The sequence below is a fragment of the Rattus norvegicus genome, chromosome 1 (assembly GCF_021556685.1).
Source record: "Rattus norvegicus strain SHRSP/BbbUtx chromosome 1, alternate assembly SHRSP_T2T, whole genome shotgun sequence".
Classification (NCBI taxonomy): domain Eukaryota; kingdom Metazoa; phylum Chordata; class Mammalia; order Rodentia; family Muridae; genus Rattus; species Rattus norvegicus.
This window is the reverse complement of record NC_141534.1, coordinates 160050849-160063314: the sequence shown is the minus strand read 5'-3', so window position 1 is coordinate 160063314 and position 12466 is coordinate 160050849.

The following is a 12466-nucleotide window of genomic DNA, read 5'->3' as shown; positions in this document are numbered from 1 at the left end:
CCATTCCGATATTAAGACATTCGCATCAAGTCATTTTAGCCAGGAGAAGAGAGTAGACCTAAACAAACATGTAAGAGCCGAGCCAATTTCATTCACTCACAGAAAATGCATTAAATGCCTAGCTTTGGGCATCTCTGAAAAAAAGTCAGCTTTCTTTCAAAAGCTCATGTAAGGAGACAGAAATTCCTCCTGCTGTACTACCCAGACTGTCCTAAGAACTCAGCTCTGCAATACATTTTTTTTTGAGGAATAAAGGAAATTTTGCACTTTCTACTGTGTTTAGTATGCAAGACTATCCTCAGCTCGATACATCAACATGTTTCCATTAATGTTATTCAGACCTTTCTAGACCATCTTAAACTCAGAACACAATAGTTTCGCGATTTCCTCAAGAATCTTCCACTCAGCCAGTGCACAGAGTTAAAGAAAGATTCCTTGTAAGCCAGTGGTTCTCAACCTTCCTAATGCCACAAACCTTTAATAACAGTTCCTCATCTTGTCATGACTGCTAACCATAAAATCATTTCATTGTTACTCCATAACTAGAATGCTGCTACTGTTGTGAATTATAATGTAAATATCTAATATGCAGGATATCTGAGATGTGACCCTGTGAAAGGGTTGTTTGATCCTCCATAGGGTTTTCGAACCACAGATTGAATACTGCTGTTGAAAGCCTATCTGGTGATATATGTCTTTCATCATCATCATTCATTTTTATTATTCATTTTTAAAATTGATATAAATATCCTTAATGCTATTTTCCCTTCCAACTCCATCCCAAGCTCAAGAACATCCAACTTACATGTGAAAAATTGTATAACAGTATTTATGTAAAATATTTCTGTATTAATAGGATTTGGCTATTGTTAAAAATACAAGCCATCTAGTCATAATGAATTACAAGTTCAAGTCATCTTAGATGACACTGATAGACTCTATCTAAAAACAAAACACAGAGAACTATGCTCCCAAATTCCTAGTTTGGCCTTTGCATCTGTAAACTCCAGCGTTAAAAGAGGAAAGAAAATGTATGTCTTCCAGTATGAAATTTAATTTTTTAACTTTTTAAATTTATTTTTTCTTATTAATCTGTTCATCCACTGGCATCCCAATGGCAGCCTCTCCTCCCTCCTCTCCTTCCAGTCACTTCCCCTCCAGCCATCTCCCTTTCCTTTTCTCCTCAGAGAAGAGGAGCCCTCCCATAGATTTCAACCCACTTCAGCATATTACATTGCAGTAGACCTACGCACCTCCTTTCCCACTGAGCATAGACTCACTATACAGCCCAGCCAAGGGTAAGGGGTGCAAAGTCAGGCAACAGAGTCAGAGATAGCCGAGGCTTGCCAGGGGTCTCATGTAAAGACTAAGCTTCCCACATGACATGCATATGCAAGAGGCCCAGATTTATCACATGCTTGATGATTTGGTTTGTGGTTCAGTATATGTGAATCCCTATGGACCCAGGTTAGCCAATTCTGTAGGTTTTATTCTGGTGTCCTTGACCCTTTGACTACCAATCCTTCCTCCCCCTCTTTGATAAGATTCCCTGTGATCCACCTACTGTTTGGCTGTGGGTCTCTGCATCTGTTTTCATCAGCCAGAGGATGAAGTCTCCCAGAGGACATCCATGTTAGAATACAGAATGCAAGTACAGGAGAGCATCCTTAATATTGTCAGGACTGGGCTCTCTCCCAGGGGTCCCAGGCTGGGCTGACCACTCCCTCAATCTGCTCTCCATCTTCATTCCTGTCTATCTTATAAGCAATACTAATTGTGGATGGAAGGCTGGTTGGTTTATTCACATCACCATCCCTCTACTTAAAGTATCCTCCAGTCACTGGAAGCGGTTGGTTCAGATTCCACTTCCCTCAACACCCAGGAGTACCAGCAAGGCTTACCCTCACAAGTTCCATGGAGTGTCCTCTGTCTTAGGCTTACAGCTTTTCCCAGAAATGTCCCTGTACACCAATCAAAGTTCTCTGTCTAGCTCTCCTCCTCATCCTTTGTCCTCCCTACCCTTGATCCTCCCTGCCTTTCTCCCCACTCCAGTTCCCCTGGTCCACTCACCCCTACTATCTACTTTATTTCATCTTATCAGTGAGATCCAAGTATCCTCGCATAGCTCCTCCTTCTTACTTAGCTTCTTTGGGTCTGTGGGTTGTAAAATAGTTATCCTGTTCTTTATGACTATTATTGACTTATAAGTGAGTATTAACCATGTGTGTCTGGATCTGAGTTACCTCACTCAGAGTGATATTTAGTACTTCCATCCATTTGCCTGCAAATATCATAATCTTATTTTTCATAGCTGAGTAGGATTCCATTCTTTAAATGTACCACATATTTTTATCTGTTATTCAGCTTAGGAACATATAAGTCATTCCCAGTTTCTGCCTATTATGAATAGAGCTGCTATAAACATAGTTGAACAAGTGTCCTTGTGATGCGGTGGAGCATGTATGGAGTATATATCCAGGAGTAGTAGAGTTGGGTCTTGAGATAGAACTATTGCTAATTTTTGGAGAAACCACCAAATTGATTTCCAAACTGATTGTACAAATTTCCACCACTAGCAATGGAGGAGTGTTCCCCGTTCTCCATATCCTCACCAGCATGAGCTGTCCACTGAGTTTTTAATCTTACCCATTCTGAGGACTATAAGATGAACTCTCAGAGTCACTTTGATTTGAACTTCCCTAATGACTAAGAATCTTGAACATTTCTTTAAATGCCTCTCAGTCATTGAAGATTCCTCTGTCAAAAGTTCTCTGTTAAATTAAACAGAGATGTAGACAGACTAAGAGAAGTAATGAGCCAAATGGACCTAACGGATATTTATAGAACATTCTATCCTAAAGCAAACGGATATACCTTCTTCTCAGCTCCTCATGGTACTTTCTCCAAAATTGACTATATAATTGGTCAAAAAACGGGCCTCAACAGGTACAGAAAGATAGAAATAATCCCATGCGTGCTATCGGACCACCACGGCCTAAAACTGGTCTTCAATAACAATCAAGGAAGAATGTCCACATATACTTGGAAATTGAACAATGCTCTACTCAATGATAACCTGGTCAAGGAAGAAATAAAGAAAGAAATTAAAGGCTTTTTAGAATTTAATGAAAATGAAGGTACAACATACCCAAACTTATGGGACACAATGAAAGCTGTGCTAAGAGGAAAACTCATAGCGCTGAGTGCCTGCAGAAAGAAACAGGAAAGAGCATATGTCAGCAGCTTGACAGCACACCTAAAAGATCTAGAACAAAAAGAAGCAAATACACCCAGGAGGAGTAGAAGGCAGGAAATAATCAAACTCAGAGCTGAAATCAACCAAGTAGAAACAAAAAGGACCATAGAAAGAATCAACAGAACCAAAAGTTGGTATTTTGAGAAAATCAACAAGATAGATAAACCCTTAGCCAGACTAACGAGAGGACACAGAGAGTGCATCCAAATTAACAAAATCAGAAATGAAAAGGGAGACATAACAACAGATTCAGAGGAAATTCAAAAAATCATCAGATCTTACTACAAAAACCTATATTCAACAAAACTTGAAAATCTTGAAAACTCCTAAGGAAATAGAAGCAGTCATTAAAGGTCTCCCAACCAAAAAGAGCCCAGGTCCAGACGGGTTTAGTGCAGAATTCTATCAAACCTTCATAGAAGACCTCATACCAATATTATCCAAACTATTCCACAAAATTGAAACAGATGGATCACTACCGAATACCTTCTACGAAGCCACAATTACTCTTATACCTAAACCACACAAAGACAGAACAAAGAAAGAGAACTTCAGACCAATTTCCCTTATGAATATCGACGCAAAAATACTCAACAAAATTCTGGCAAACCGAATCCAAGAGCACATCAAAACAATCATCCACCATGATCAAGTAGGCTTCATCCCAGGCATGCAGGGATGGTTTAATATACGGAAAACCATCAACGTGATCCATTATATAAACAAACCGAAAGAACAAAACCACATGATCATTTCATTAGATGCTGAGAAAGCATTTGACAAAATTCAAATGATAAAAGTCCTGGAAAGAATAGGAACTCAAGGCCCATACCTGAACATGGTAAAAGCCATATACAGCAAACCAGTTGCTAACATTAAACTAAATGGAGAGAAACTTGAAGAAATCCCACTAAAATCAGGGACTAGACAAGGCTGCCCACTCTCTCCCTACTTATTCAATATAGTTCTTGAAGTTCTAGCCAGAGCAATCAGACAACAAAAGGAGGTCAAGGGGATACAGATCGGAAAAGAAGAAGTCAAAATATCACTATTTGCAGATGATATGATAGTATATTTAAGTGATCCCAAAAGTTCCACCAGAGAACTACTAAAGCTGATAAACAACTTCAGCAAAGTGGCTGGGTATAAAATTAACTCAAATAAATCAGTTGCCTTCCTCTATACAAAAGAGAAACAAGCCGAGAAAGAAATTAGGGAAATGACACCCTTCATAATAGACCCAAATAATATAAAGTACCTTGGAGTGACTTTAACAAAGCAAGTAAAAGATCTGTACAATAAGAACTTCAAGACACTGAAGAAGGAAATTGAAGAAGACCTCAGAAGATGGAAAGATCTCCCATGCTCATGGATTGGCAGGATTAATATAGTAAAAATGGCCATTTTACCAAAAGCAATCTACAGATTCAATGCAATCCCCATCAAAATACCAATCCAATTCTTCAAAGAGTTAGACAGAACAATTTGCAAATTCATCTGGAATAACAAAAAACCCAGGATAGCTAAAGCTATCCTCAACAATGAAAGGACTTCAGGGGGAATCACTATCCCTGAACTCAAGCAGTATTACAGAGCAATAGTGATAAAAACTGCATGGTATTGGTACAGAGACAGACAGATAGACCAATGGAATAGAATTGAAGACCCAGAAATGAACCCACACACATATGGTCACTTGATTTTTGACAAAGGAGCCAAAACCATCCAATGGAAAAAAGATAGCATTTTCAGCAAATGGTGCTGGTTCAACTGGAGGTCAACATGTAGAAGAATGCAGATCGATCCATGCTTATCACCCTGTACAAAGCTTAAGTCCAAGTGGATCAAGGACCTCCACATCAAAGCAGACACACTCAAACTAATAGAAGAAAAACTAGGGAAGCATCTGGAAGACATGGGCACTGGAAAAAATTTCCTGAACAAAACACCAATGGCTTACGCTCTAAGATCAAGAATTGACAAATGAGATCTCATAAAACTGCAAAGCTTCTGTAAGGCAAAGGACACTGTGGTTAGGACAAAACGGCAACCAACAGATTGGGAAAAGATCTTTACCAATCCTACAACAGATAGAGGCCTTATATCCAAAATATACAAAGAACTCAAGAAGTTAGACCACAGGGAAACAAATAACCCTATTAAAAAATGGGGCTCAGAGCTAAACAAAGAATTCACAGCTGAGGAATGCCGAATGGCTGAGAAACACCTAAAGAAATGTTCAACATCTTTAGTCATAAGGGAAATGCAAATCAAAACAACCCTGAGATTTCACCTCACACCAGTGAGAATGGCTAAGATCAAAAACTCAGGGGACAACAGATGCTGGCGAGGATGTGGAGAAAGAGGAACACTCCTCCATTGTTGGTGGGATTGCAACCTGGTACAACCATTCTGGAAATCAGTCTGGAGGATCCTCAGAAAATTGGACATTGAACTGCCTGAGGATCCAGCTATACCTCTCTTGGGCATATACCAAAAAGATGCCCCAACATATAAAAAAGACACGTGCTCCACTATGTTCATTGCAGCCTTATTTATAATAGCCAGAAGCTGGAAAGAACCCAGATGCCCTTCAACAGAGGAATGGATACAGAAAATGTGGTACATCTACACAATGGAATATTACTCAGCTATCAAAAACAACGACTTTATGAAATTCGTAGGCAAATGGCTGGAACTGGAAAATATCATTCTGAGTGAGCTAACCCAAACACAGAAAGACATACATGGTATGTACTCACTGATAAGTGGCTATTAGCCCAAATGCTTGAATTACCCTAAATGCCTAGAACAAATGAAACTCAAGACAGATGATCAAAATGTGAATGCTTCACTCCTTCTTTAAAAGGGGAACAAGAATACCCTTGGCGGGGAAGAGAGAGGCAAAGATTAAAACAGAGACTGAAGGAACACCCATTCAGAGTCTGCCCCACATGTGGCCCATGCATATACAGCCATCCAATTAGACAAGATGGATGAAGCAAAGAAGTGCAGACCGACAGGAGCCGGATGTAGATCGCTCCTGAGAGACACAGCCAGAATACAGCAAATACAGAGGCGAATACCAGCAGCAAACCACTGAACTGAGAATAGGACCCCCGTTGAAGGAATCAGAGAAAGAACTGGAAGAGCTTGAAGGGGCTCGAGACCCCAAAAGTACAACAATGCCAAGCAACCAGAGCTTCCAGGGACTAAGCCACTACCTAAAGACTATACATGGACTGACCCTGGACTCTGACCTCATAGGTAGCAATGAATATCCTAGTAAGAGCACCAGTGGAAGGGGAAGCCCTGGGTCCTGCTAAGACTGAACCCCCAGTGAACTAGACTGTTGGGGGGAGGGGGACAATGGGGGGAGGGTGGGGAGGGGAACACCGATAAGAAAGGGGAGGGGGGAGGGGGATGTTTGCCCGGAAACTGGGAAAGGGATTAACACTCGAAATGTATATAAGAAATACTCAAGTTAATAAAAAAAAAAAGTTCTCTGTTTAGGTCTGTACTACATTTTTAATTGGGTTATTTGGTTTGTTGATGGCTACTTTCTTGAGTTCTTTATATAGTTTAGATATCAACCTTCAGTTAGATGTAGGGTTAGTGAAGATCTATTTCCATTCTCGAGGCTGCCATTGTTCCATTAATTGTGTCTTATGCCTTAGAGAATATTTTCAGTTTCATAAGGTCCCATTTGTTAATTGTTGATCTTAATGTCTGAGCTATTGGTTTTCCCCACTTTCTCTTCTATCAGTTTTAGTATATGTGGCTTTATGTAGAGGTCTTTGATCCATTTGGATTGGAGTTTTATGCAAGGTGATGAATATGGATCTATTTGCATTCTTCAACATGCAAAGGTCCAGTTAGACTTGCACAATTTGTTGAAGATACATTCTTTTTCCACTGAAATGAACCTTTGGCTTCTTTGTCATAATCAAGTGTCTATAAGTGTGTGGACTTATTTTTTGGGTCTTCAATTCTATTCCACTGATCAGCCTGCCAGGTTTGTTTCTTCCAATAATATATTTTTTATTTGCTTTCCATCCTGATCACAGTCCCCCTCCCTCCTCTCTTCCCAGTCTCACCCTCACAAATCTTTTCCCCTACTTCCCCCACCCGTTTTTATTTGAATACCATACAGTTTCTATTACTTGCATTGCATATATTCTCAAGGGATACACATATTATATTTCTTAGAAGAAAAGAATATGATCAAAATGCATTTAATTTTTAAATAATAAAAACATAATCAAAAAGGAATTATATTAAAACTACTTTGCCTATGCTCTACAAACTGTCAAGAGAAGTCTGAATGAAGTGAGTGAATTGTTCCACCCTCATCAGAAAAGCTTCTTTTTATAATACATAGTAGTTAGCAAAAATACCTACAATGGAATGGTGTGCAGAACTTGGAGAGTCTGTAATGCTCAACCCTGAAGGGAATGTTCTTATGAACTTCTTCCCTGCAACACTCAGGAGTCTGTGCAGAATTGGGGAAAGATTGTAAGGACCAGAATTGGTGTATGACTTCAAGGAAATCATTTCCAGATAGAACAGAGTAGATCACATATGAACACTCGGAGACTCTGACATCATGCACAATTTCAAGCCCAACAAACCCATGAGAGCAGAGAGGGAAGTCTTACAAAGCCCCATTCCTAGCCAAGGAGTTATTTGAAATACATAGCAAAATCAGTTTTCTTCAATGAAGTGATGCTGGGTATATCAACCACACTCCAGAAAAGGTCTTATTTCTGGAGTTGGAAACAACTGATCAACACAAGTCACACTCATGTTTCTTTTAGTGTTTTCTTATTTTTTATTTTTTTAAGAGCATGGAATTAGGTGGATTACAGAATTAGTGGAATTAGTAACTGGAAGAAGGTGATGGATGGGAAAGTCAGTTATACTGTATAAATTTTCAAGGAATAATTTTAAAAAATTAAAAAAGAAAGTCTTATTGACAGTTGACTGGATACTTAAAATTCACTGTTGAGAATACTACCAAAAATTATTCTCAAAATATTACTTCTTGCTGAAAATGTATCTGGTCACTCAAAATATGTCACAGAGATTTATAATAAGATTAATGCTTTTATGACAACATCCATTCTTCAGATCACTCATCAAAAGAAATTTGACCTCCAACTCTTTTTAAAGGATATAGTTCATATGGCTGCAGGTACCATGGCTAGGTATTGTTCTGATAAAACGGAAAAATCACTTGAAATCTTCTGGGAATAAGTCATCATTTAGAAACATCATCAATAAAAATTGTAATTTGCAAAAAGAGATCATGATTAAAAAAACACTTAGAAATATTTGGAGAACTGGAAAAATGGCTCATGTCAAGTACTTTGCCAAATGTGTTATCTGCCAGCCCATTGATCATTAGGGTTGATTCAATTGATCTGAAATGGGTATCACCTTCTTTGTGTGGTAGTTTAAATTAGGAATGTCCTATAAAAGCTCAGATATTTGAACATTCAGTCTCTAGTTTGAGGTACTGTTGGGGGAGTGTTGGTTATGTGAAGTAAAACCTTAGTGGAAGAAGTATATAACTGAGGGCAGGCACTGAGAGTCTATAACTTCACTGCACTTTTCAATTCACTTTGTTGTTTTGTGTTTGCAATTGATGATGTAAGTTCTCAGCTTCCTCTTCCTGTTGCCATCCCTGCTACTTGTCCCTGTGCCTACCCACCATAATAGTAATGGATTCATCCTTTTGAAACTGTAAACCCAAATGAACTCTTTCTTCCATACATTATGTTTGCTCTTATTAATGCAGGAACAGAAAAGTAACTAATACTCCATCACTATTCTCTATGCATACCTCCCACAGTTTTGTACTCAGTCAAAGAGAACAGACCTCTCTAACATGTTAGGAGCCATAATAGGACAAGCTAATAACTAGCAGGTAATCTTTCTGAGATGGTCTGCTTCATATTATAATATAATCTGTAAGAGATGTAATCTGTGACAGATTTGCTCCAATGGACAAGGCCCAGAAGAATTAATTTTAGGAAAGAATCCTTCTATTAATATGTTTTTCCTGTTATCATTAAACATATATAACAATCACTAGGTATTATCCTACCCCTTTTGAGCAGATCCCTGCAGATCTATAAAGATGTTACTGTCTTGTAGTGATGTTATACAGACAAACAGATGACTTCTTATGTCTTAATGATGATCCTGTAAGAATGCCTAAATTATATCAGTGATAATTAAGCTCTTTTATGGTGGGAGTGCTATGGGGTCCGTTTCTAGTAATCAAAACTGAAATGAGAACTCTGTCAGTCTCCCATGTATTACCAGTTAACTGCTTTTAGATAATAATCAGACTTTCTCCTACTCAGAGCACATTCCAAGAAGTTATAAAACAATTAATGAAAGGTGATAAAAGGGGCTGGAGAGATGGCTCAGCGGTTAAGAGCACCCGACTGCTCTTCCAGAGGTCATGAGTTCAATTCCCAGCAACCACATGGTGGCTCACAACCATCTGTAAAGAGATCTGATGCCCTCTTCTGGTGTATCTGAAGACAGCTACAGTGTACTTATATATAATAAATAAATAAATCTTTAAAAAAAAAAAAGAAAGGTGATAAAAAGTGAACTAATGATTTATTTTAGGTGCTAGGACAGAAGATAAAATATTAACTGGTTTATCTCTACAAAACTTAACTAATAACTTAGTTATGGTCTTCAACCGTCTATGAACCTGTGAAAATGTGACAGGTGATGGATGTTTAACCAGATAAATACTTTGAATTGATATGCATGTAAACATTCTCAGTCATAAACTTATACTTCAATTTATGATTTGAATTTTTGTGTGGACTTGTGAGGAACTTTCTAACATGTGATCATGCATTCTGAAAGATTTATAGGTACTGAGGACAAAAAAATGAGAGATTAATTTATTTCCCCTTTTCCAGAGAAAAGGAATTTTTTCTCTTTCCCCACTTAAAAAATTTTTTTCCCTTTCCCCACAGAGAATTTTTCCTTTCCCTGCTTAGGATCTTCCTATTTTCCTGTTAGATAGCTTTCACAGAAAACATTTTACAACTTAGTAATAAACTCTACAATCACTTTTCAAAGTGTCCCTTTTTCTGAAAGTTAGAGACTTGCAGTTCTTGCTGAGATAGAACAGAGGCCACATTAATGAATCCCCCACTGTTAGGCTACAGGTGTCATCTCCTAAGCCTTTTACCCACAGAAAGAGCAAAAAAAAAATTTAGGACTTTTTAGAAGTTATCAGCATTTAAGTATAGAGAGCTAGAACATCTGGAGACCCTCAGACTTTAAAGCCACACCAGAATCCTACTCTATGCAACAACAACCACTACCCTCTCTTGCTCCAGAGTCTCCCAGCACTAATAGCTGAAGAATTATCCTTGGTCAAGGATATAAGAGAATCAAATAACCCTATTTAAAAATGGGGTACAGAGCTAAACAAAGAATTCTTAACTGAGGAATACCAAATGGCTGAGAAACACCTAAAACAATGTTCAACATCCTTAGTCATCAGAGAATGGAAAATCAAAACAACCCCGAGATTCCACCTCACACCACTCAGAATGGCTAAGATCAAAAACTTAGGTGACAGCAAGTACTGCCAAGGATGTGGAGAAAGAGGAACACTCCTCCATTGTTGGCTGGAAATCAGTCTGTTGCTTCCTCAGAAAGTTGGACATAGTACAACCTGAAGACACAGCTATACTACTCCTGGTCATATACCCAAAAGATGCTCCAACCTATAACAAAGCCACATGCTCCACTATGATCATAGCAGCCTTATTTATAATAGCCAGAAGCTATAAAGAAGCCAGATGTCCTTCAACAGAGGAATGGATACAGAAAATGTGGTACATTTACAGAATGGAATACTACTCAGCTATTAAAAACAATCACTTCATGAAATTCTTAAGCAAATAGTTGGAATTAGAAAATATCATCCTGAGTGAGGTAACCCAATCACAAAAGAACACACATGATATGCACTCACTGATAAGTGGATATTAGTTCAAAAGCTTGAATACCCAAGATCAATTTATAGACCATATGAAGCTCAAGAAGAAGGAAGACCAAAATGTGGGTGCTTCAGTCCTTCTTAGGAGGGGAAACAAAATACTCACAGGAGCAAATATGGAGACAGAGTGTGGAGCAGAGACTGAAGGAAAGGCCATCCAGAAACTGTCTCCATGGGGATCCATCCCATATACAGATACCAAGAAGTGCATGCTGACAGGAGCCTAATATAGCTGTCTCCTGAGAGGCTCTTCCAGAGCCTGACAAATACAGAGACAGATGCTCACAGCCAACCACTGGACAGAGAACAGAGGCCCTTGGAGGAGCCAGAGAAAGGACTGAAGGAACTGAAGGGATTTGCAACCCCATAAGAATAATGCCAACCAACCAGAGCTCCCAGGGACTAAACCACAAATCAAACAGTACACATGGAGCATGTGTTAGCAGAGGATGGCCTTGTTGGGCATCAATGGGAGGAGAAGCCTTTGGTCCTGCCAAGACTCAATGCACCAGTTTAGGGGTATGCCAGGGCAGGGAGGCAGGAAGGAGTGGGTGGTGAATGGCTGGGGGAGCACCCTCATAGAAGCAGGGGGAGGGAGGATAGGATAGGGAGTTTCCAGATGGGGAACTGGGAAAGGGGATAACATTTGAAATGTAAATAAAGAAAATATCCAATAATAGAAAAGACAAAAGGAAAAAAAGGATATATGAGTACCTCTATTCCCCTGTTATAATTCCCAAGTAAGCTCTCCTGGTACAAACAAATGCAGATACATCATTCCTCAAAATACTGAAAATAAGTGATAGATAAGAGCTCTATGCTCTCACATAGGGGACTCAAGCTGTAATCTTCCCTGCTGGCTAGCTTTCAAAATCCCCAAAGGTGCCATGCAGACTACTGGGGAAGAAAAGGCATCAAAGTTCTTACCAAACAATAAGCTCGATGAACTATAACATCATTATGCCAGGCAAGATGTGTTCCCATGTTCAATAGTAGCATTACTGTTACATAGGTTAATCAATTGCTCTCAGAATTTAAAGCCTTTACCGAAAGAGCAATCCCATGCCTGGTGCTAAAAAACTGCTCAAAACTCATGCCTCAAGAATTCATAACCTCTACTCAGAAAACTGCTACTAATGATTAGCTAAATAGACGCATGTCACATT